This window comes from Haemaphysalis longicornis, unplaced genomic scaffold (assembly GCF_048455015.1).
Source record: "Haemaphysalis longicornis isolate Haplotype H1 unplaced genomic scaffold, Haemaphysalis longicornis Haplotype H1 scaffold_3, whole genome shotgun sequence".
Taxonomy (NCBI): domain Eukaryota; kingdom Metazoa; phylum Arthropoda; class Arachnida; order Ixodida; family Ixodidae; genus Haemaphysalis; species Haemaphysalis longicornis.
The window spans coordinates 188985584-188993054 of NW_027526335.1; the positions used below are offsets into that span (position 1 = coordinate 188985584).

The 7471-nt window shown below is 50.2% G+C and overlaps 1 pseudogene; it reads left to right on the forward strand.

Annotated features, from left to right (window-relative positions):
* The first annotated feature begins 3815 nt into the window (after window positions 1-3815).
* LOC144175604 (large ribosomal subunit protein uL1 pseudogene) lies at window positions 3816-4469 on the forward strand (annotated as a pseudogene).
* Window positions 4470-7471: the final 3002 nt, after the last annotated feature.

Below are 7471 nucleotides of genomic sequence, written 5' to 3' on the forward strand. Positions count from 1 at the left end.
TTCAAGACGTTGGCATATCTTTCACGCCCCATTTAATTTCCGCAGTCTTGAAGTCTGCGCCGAGATGAGGTGATCGAAGGGGGAGCTCTAATGACCCAGTGGTTGAGCACTTGCCGGATTTGCCGTCATGTTGGATTCATTGTTTGCTTCCTGTGCGTTGAGAGCCGGGAAGCTGTCTGTGTCGGGATGTGTCAACAGTGTTGGAGATGATCTGGGTCCCTCGACGAAGGCTTTCCTCGTGTGCAGAGGGCTGACTCGAAATGGACAGCCGCTGTAACTTGCTGGGTGGTCGTCACTACAGTTGGCACAGGTGAAACCCGCAGTACATTTCCGGAAGTCATGCGGGCCACCGCGTCGCTTACAGCGCTGATCTCCTCTGCAGGATTCTGCCATATGGCCAAAACGCTTGAATTTGAAGCAACGAGGAGGCGCCTCCGTTAAGTCGGCCGTTTCATATCCTTGTAAATTCAAAGTTGATGGTTCTCGGCCGTTCAGTGTTTGGTGCCAACAACAACACCACATCGTCAGATGGAGTGGTTTTTCATCCGTTCACCGACGAGCCACTTCGACGAAGACTTCTTCTGACGTGCAGTACACCTTGAGGCCTGAGGTATAGCAGTAGGTCCTCTCGTATACCACTTGGGCACACCCCCTTCTGATGCACGTGTTCTGCACGTAGGAGTGAAGGAGTCGAGCAGCAATTGCGATTCCTCCTACCTGGTTGATTCTTCAACAATACCTTAGCCTCCTTCTCCGTGATTACGTCGAGGAGCAAGACACCCTGAGCAGCGAACCTACTGAGAAAAGGCGCCTGCCCAAGCAAAGTCTTGAAGGCCCAGAATAGGACTATGGGCTTCACCTTCCTGAGGTCTTGATCACTTTTAGCCGGCAACACAACCACTGGTATACCGACTGAGCGTTTTTTGCTTTTTTTGCGATGACTCACGGCCTTACAGCCTTCCTCGTCGACGTCAGTTATCCCTACGGCAAGTTCGCTGCCCCCAACAATCGTGTCAGCGTCTCTTTTAGAAGTAGCATCAATGGCATTGTCTCTTTTAGAAGTAGCTTCACTTGCATTCTCTTCGCCACCGATTACAACCGGTGAGCGCTCCATTGAGGCCGCGGGGCGCTCCTCGGCAGGGGAACTATGTCAGGATCGCCGGTACCAGTGTCACCCGATCTTCGAGGCCCTGTCAGGGCGGCAGACTGCGAAGAGGACCCGGGAGGAGCATACGGAGAAAACTTCCATAACGAGGCAGGTGTTCTGGCTGAAATGGTTGTAAAACTCGCAAAATTATCGCAAAAAGAAGGGACGAAATACCAGGCAGATTACGAACGAGCTTCTTCATCTTCTTCCTCTCCTATCGCCTTTTCCGTCTCCCCTCCTCCTTCCTCCGCCGAGTAGCATGTCGGTGTCGAAATTCTGGCAAACATCTCGGCTTTGTCTTGTAATAAAGAGCCTTCTCTCTCTCTATAAGGACCCGCTCATGACCGGTTGCCAATTTATGCGTGCACGGGTTGGGAGTGGAGGTACGGGGGGAAGGGGGGAGGCGGGGCACCCGTAGCTATAGATCATTCCGACGAGGGCACCGCCATCTTGCGTGCGCAGCGCCCTCTCGTAGCTGGCCGATTCGCTGGCTTAGGCGTTCGCTCTGCGGCGCATGGGCTCCTGCGGGAGCTCGGTGAATTTTTCGTTGTAGCGCGTTGTGCGTTCATTTCCGTAATATACTTTATCTGGGAAAGTTGTTGCATAGAACAAGTTTAAACGATCTGGCTTAAATTGGCGGCTTTTTGGGCCGCGGGGGAGCTGAAATTCGCCTCGAGGTAGCGTGGTCCGCGAATGTCTGCAATACTTCGTAACAATTTTTTTTTGTTTGCGTGTGTGTCCGGGATCGCGTATAGGGGTATTTTGATCGCTTTACTGCAAAAACTGATGTTGGATAAAACGATCTAACCGTGATAAGACCGGCGCCCATGGGCAACAAGCAGAACCGTGTGCCAGTGTAACAGACTTCAGGCTACATATCTCTGCAGGGGTTAATACAGGCATTTTGCCACATCAATAGTTTGTATTAAATCTTATCGATATATAGACACTTTACCCTCACCTATAAACAAAACTTCTTCTTTCTAAAATTTCGAGCTGCTCTGCAGCATAATGTAGCCGTGTAACTAATATACAACATAAATAAAATAAACGACACAGCTCCTGGAGAGCGTCATATAAGGACATATTAAGTGTCTGCCACCGGGCAACCAGACATGCGTTCGCTTTTGCGTTGCTTAGTTTGATGTAGCCGACAGAGACATCACATTTGAGTAACAGACTGAACTGTTGGCTGGAGTGAGTGAGTGAACAACTTTATTTTGCCCTCATCGGGGATGCGGGAAGAATGGAGGTAGAATCCCCTTCAGTAGCCCCCTTCCGCTTCCCGTCAGACTTTCCGGGGAAAGGGACAACCTAGGGAGGTGTCACTGTGAAAATCGCCAAGGCCAGCCCACGCAAAACTTGGAGCTGAGTTTACCGCAATGTGACCGCAGCAACGGTGGAGATGTTACTAATACCATCTGCGGCAGAGGTAAGTTTTAGTGACCTATTTTAGTTTGGAAATAAGGTAGAATAATGTTCTGCAACTACTCCAAAGTAACTGTACAGAAAGAGCTGAGCAGAACAAAATTGCCTAAAATCCTGCCTGTAAAGCACACAAGCAACTCAAATGAACTCAGTCTGGCTCATTTATTAACATTTCCCTAAAATAATGCGTAAAGTAAGGGTAAACCCGCACCCGCGATGCCTACAGAGCGTAGTCAAGGCAAAGAAGCAGCCGCGCCAGGCCCGCTGTGATCGGGCGCACACTCCAGAGAGGGGGAAAGGCGGCCCGCACCCCGCGACCGCTGCGTGCGAGAGTACGTTTCCCCCTCGCCCGATGGAACGGTCTATAGGCCTTATTTCCTTATTGATGACACCTCCGTTGTGTTGGCGTGAGGTCAAAACGCGGCCGTCTAACAGCCCAGTACGTCCGGTGCGGTGTCCTGAGTGGTAGAGTGGATTGGGTTGGCGTGTTACACGAACAGTAAGATACCTACGCCACGGGAGGAAAAGAGACAGCTCTAAGTTTGTGGACTAGGATACAGCTCGGGTATTTCGAAATCTCTTTCAGGTAATTGGCTAGGACGTATGCTCAGTCATAAATTACAAACAAACGTGTTTTTGGTGCACTCCGTGGAGGGCATGCAGCTTCGCAGATCATCCGTTTCCACAGCGTGGAAGGGCACTAATTTTTCCTTTCACTTCACCCACGATCATTCATCATCATTGTCAGAGAAAGTTGTCCTGACTAGAGGCCGTATTGGAGCACAGCGGCATCAGTAAGGGGACTAAAGCTTCGCTTTAATACTCTCAACGTCCCCGCGTATCACACTTACGATGATCCAGACGGGGAGGTGCATGCCCTTTGGCTCTGCGTTCCTGTCACGGCATGACATCATTCTAAGTAGCGTGAGTGTTTTTAAACTTTTGTCTTGCGTGCTAGGCTAAGTACCATATTTTACCAGAAGAGCGGAATCCTCCTCGAGAACGTACCTGGAGGAGGAGGAAAGTTTTCCAATGCACATTCCTTGTCTACTATGGCTCCAGCAAATGCGTTACTCTGGTAAGGCGTCACTCTTTCTCGGACCATATTCCCAATCGCCATTGTCAACCTTAAAACCAGCCCGTTCTGAGCCACAAGGGTCAATTCTGCGCAGGGATTGATAGCCGCCCGTTCCGTCCATGAAGTGATTCGTGAGCCATCGCCGTTAAGCAGGCGGCAGCCATGGATATTCACGTGCAACCGAGGGCAGTGGAACAAGGCATTCGAGCGGTTCTCAAGGAGGCGATGTTCAAACAGCTCCTCTTCGTCGAGACCGTGAAGCTTCACATCACCCTCTACAGCTTCAACCCTCGCGAGGACAAAGGCTTCGGCGGTGCTATAAGGCTCAAGCACGCCCCCAAATTCAGCTTCCAGGTGTGCGTTCTTGGGGATGATGAGCACTGCGAAGAGGCGAAGGCGATCGGCCTGTCTTGCCGGACAAAAGAGTCAATTCTGAGAATGAGCAAGAACAAGAAAAGGCTGAGGATGTTTCCGAAAAAGTACGACGCCTTCCTAGCATCACCTTCGCTATACGAAGAAATTCCCGCCGAGGTGCAGAAATATCTGGCCGCGTCGCGCAGGGAACCGGTGCTGATTACCCACGAAGAGTCAATGCAGGCCAAGGTGGAAGAGGTTAAGCATGTCGTCTTCTTCACGCCAATAGAACGTTCTGTCATCACAGCAACCGTGGGAAATGTGAAGATGACACGGGACAAGCTGCTGGAGAACGTTTGCACCGTTGTCGAAAGCCTGGATGCTCACCTAAATGGCAAGTGGGCAAACGTCCAGAACCTGCACATCAAGTCTTGCAAAGGAAACGCGTGCCAAATTTACTAAGCCGCTTTCTGTGTGATTGGATTTTTAAGATGCCCACAGTTGGATTTTTAAGATGCCCACCTTCGCAGCAGTGGATGGCCTGCTTGGGTCAACACGGAATAATTACTGCTGAAGAGCAAATTGTGGACACTGGTTGCTGAGAATTTATAAACGGGTATTGCGTAGTAAATGTTCGCTTGTGGTATCGATGTTCTTTCCAATGTGTTTTGTTCACCTTTTGGGATCTGCACCAAAATCTTTCTTAGAATTTGCTCTCGGGCAAATCTCTCTAGATATCTGGACGAGCTGGGGTAATTTCGCGTCAGTTTTGGTGATTGGGAGTAGCTCGAGATGACCAATTCACCATGCAGTGCATTGATGTGCAAAAACATTAGAGGCACATTTAAGACTGGGAGTGGGAATCATTGCGAAGGCAAGGAATTGTCCTATGAACTAAAAACTCAAGGCCGTTCTGAGCTGCGAATGTGGGTAACCAACAGAGCTCTAAGAACCCGGTATTGTATAGGTATCCATATGTAGAACAGAGCTGGGGCACAGCACTACAGCAAGAGATAAGAACCCCTCCTGTGTGTCCTAAATCTGCGTCGTCGCCTATTTCCCCCTTTTTTCAAAGGAATACTTGAACGCCATGCAAACTTGTCTTTTCGGCCATGTCGGCCTTTCTAAGAAAGGCACTTTGTGGAACGTCCATGGCATGTTCAGACTTCGTGTCGTATGATAATGTGATAATTGTTTTTCGTGTGCGAAAGACACGAGGCATGCTGTCCTTGGAGACAGTTTGTGTTAGGCTGGCATTGTCACGTTTGCTGACCTTGTCGTTGTCGCCTTGGACCACAGTCGCTGATACAGCCTTGTCAGCGACACGAGCATCCTAGTGCTCGTTAGACCTTTCGTCGTCTGTTTGGATATTTGACGCTACCAGGTTCTTGGCATTCCCTGGCGCGTATTTGCGTTCAGCTTCATGAGGTTGAGCTGAGACGAGGGCTCCTTCTTTATCAGATACTTGACGTACGTTTGCAAGTTTGTAATTCGAAGCATTGGTCACGGCAATCTTACCGCGTTCCTGAAAACACATCCGGTCAACATCTATGGACTGGTCCCCGCCGACTCGGTCAAGGGACAGATTTACGATGTACCAGTGCACTACAACATGCAGCAAGTCCTCGACGACCTCTACTCACCAGGGCATGAGCTTCTGATGTGCCGCCGCCTCGGCAATACCGGGACTGTGGTTATCCCCTTACAAGCACACAAGGTACCTTTTCATGTGTACTACATTAGTGTTGAAGTTAAACGGTACTTATACAGGATGACTGTGACAGTGTGTGGTGTCTGCCATGTGTTGGGATATCATGCTTATGTGTACGCAAATCCCAACGTTGGGGCTTGTGACTCCTGCGGGACACGGGAACCGACACCGGCGCACGTCTGCAAGCCGCAGCGTGCCCCAAGGTTCCCCAAGAGGTGCCCCAAGAGGTTTTGCGAGCCTTTCGTCTTGCGCCAGAAAGGACTGGCGAGGGATCGTGAAACCCGGCGTGTGTTCGCGCAATATAGGCCCTCGCGGAGCAGGTCTCGTGGACGCAGCTCATCCCGTCACGCGTCCCGTGGACAATCCCGCTCCAGATCCAGATCCAAGAAGCCGTGCACCTCCCACCCAGGACAGGTGAGCTGGGCAAGCAATGCTTCTCCCTCTGCTCATACCCCTCCACCTAGCCAACCCCACTGCGCCGAGTGCACAAGGATCAAAGCAGAAAATGAAAGACTAGAGGCCGAATGCGCGAAAGTTTAGGCAGAGCTAAGGAGTCTTAGGGATGAGTTCGCTGCCCTCAAGGAAGCAATAACTACGCAGACCAACGAGAAACGCAGAAAGATGGTGGTAAAGACAGATCTCCCAATTGACCCGGAAGAGCCTAGAGTTGAGCCAAGAAAAGAAAATACACAAATAGTTGAAATAATCACCACGACAATCGAAGCGCACCTGAAAGAGGCTACAGCGAGTATCACAGAGCAGCTTGGCACACTTACAGAACGGGTAGATTCAATGTACACGGAATCAGGTGCCTTGCAAAAAAGGATCGAGATGATGGAAAAGTCGCAGAGTAGGCGCCCAGAGAAGCCGTACGACATACTAAACACGCAAGATCCCCAGGAAGGCTTCTCCAGTAGTAGCAATGGCCCGTAACCACAAATCGAAGGAAAGAACAACAATATGACAGTGGAACTGCAGGAATATTAAACCTAAAGTCGGATCCCTACAGCAGTATATAGGAACCGTGAGTATTCTACCCGACGTAATTGCCCTCCGAGAAACGAATGCGCCTGTCAAACTACCGGGCTACATGACTCATGGCAATTTCCAAATCAATAATTCAGCTACACTCATTAGAAATGAAATTGCAGCCATACAGCATTCATTAACCCAGCATGAACAAATCGGAGTGCTCTCCGAACTGATGCCAGAAAATCTGGAAGAGCCCAGAACCTGTTCGTCCTCAAAGTGTACTGTCGCCCCAAGAGGAAACAGGCGGCGATAAAGCAAATAATTCAACAGGCGGTGCGAGTAGCGGCTGATAACCCGCTCCTCATTGTACACGACTTCAACGCCGCTCACCCACTGTGGGTATACGGTTACACCAATAAAATAGGCACGGAACTCAGTCTTGTCATGGAGGAAGAGGGCCTCACCCTTGTCACTGACCACTTGGTCCCCATACGAATGGGTAACGGCGTCTCCAGGGATACTTGCCCTGACCTGACTTTAGTCAAGAATATTAATGAGGTCAGCTGGACCAACACAGGTGAAAATCTAGTGTCTGACCGTTATATATTATCGGCAGTCATCCTAGGTCCCGAGTACCGAGCCCACCTAGGTGAGGCCAGAATCACTGATTCGCGCCAATTTCCCGAACGCCGGAAAGCGCAAGGACTATCTAGCGAGATTACAAGCATACAGGAATGGGCCAGAGGATTATGGGAGAACATGAGATCCACGACCCAGAAAG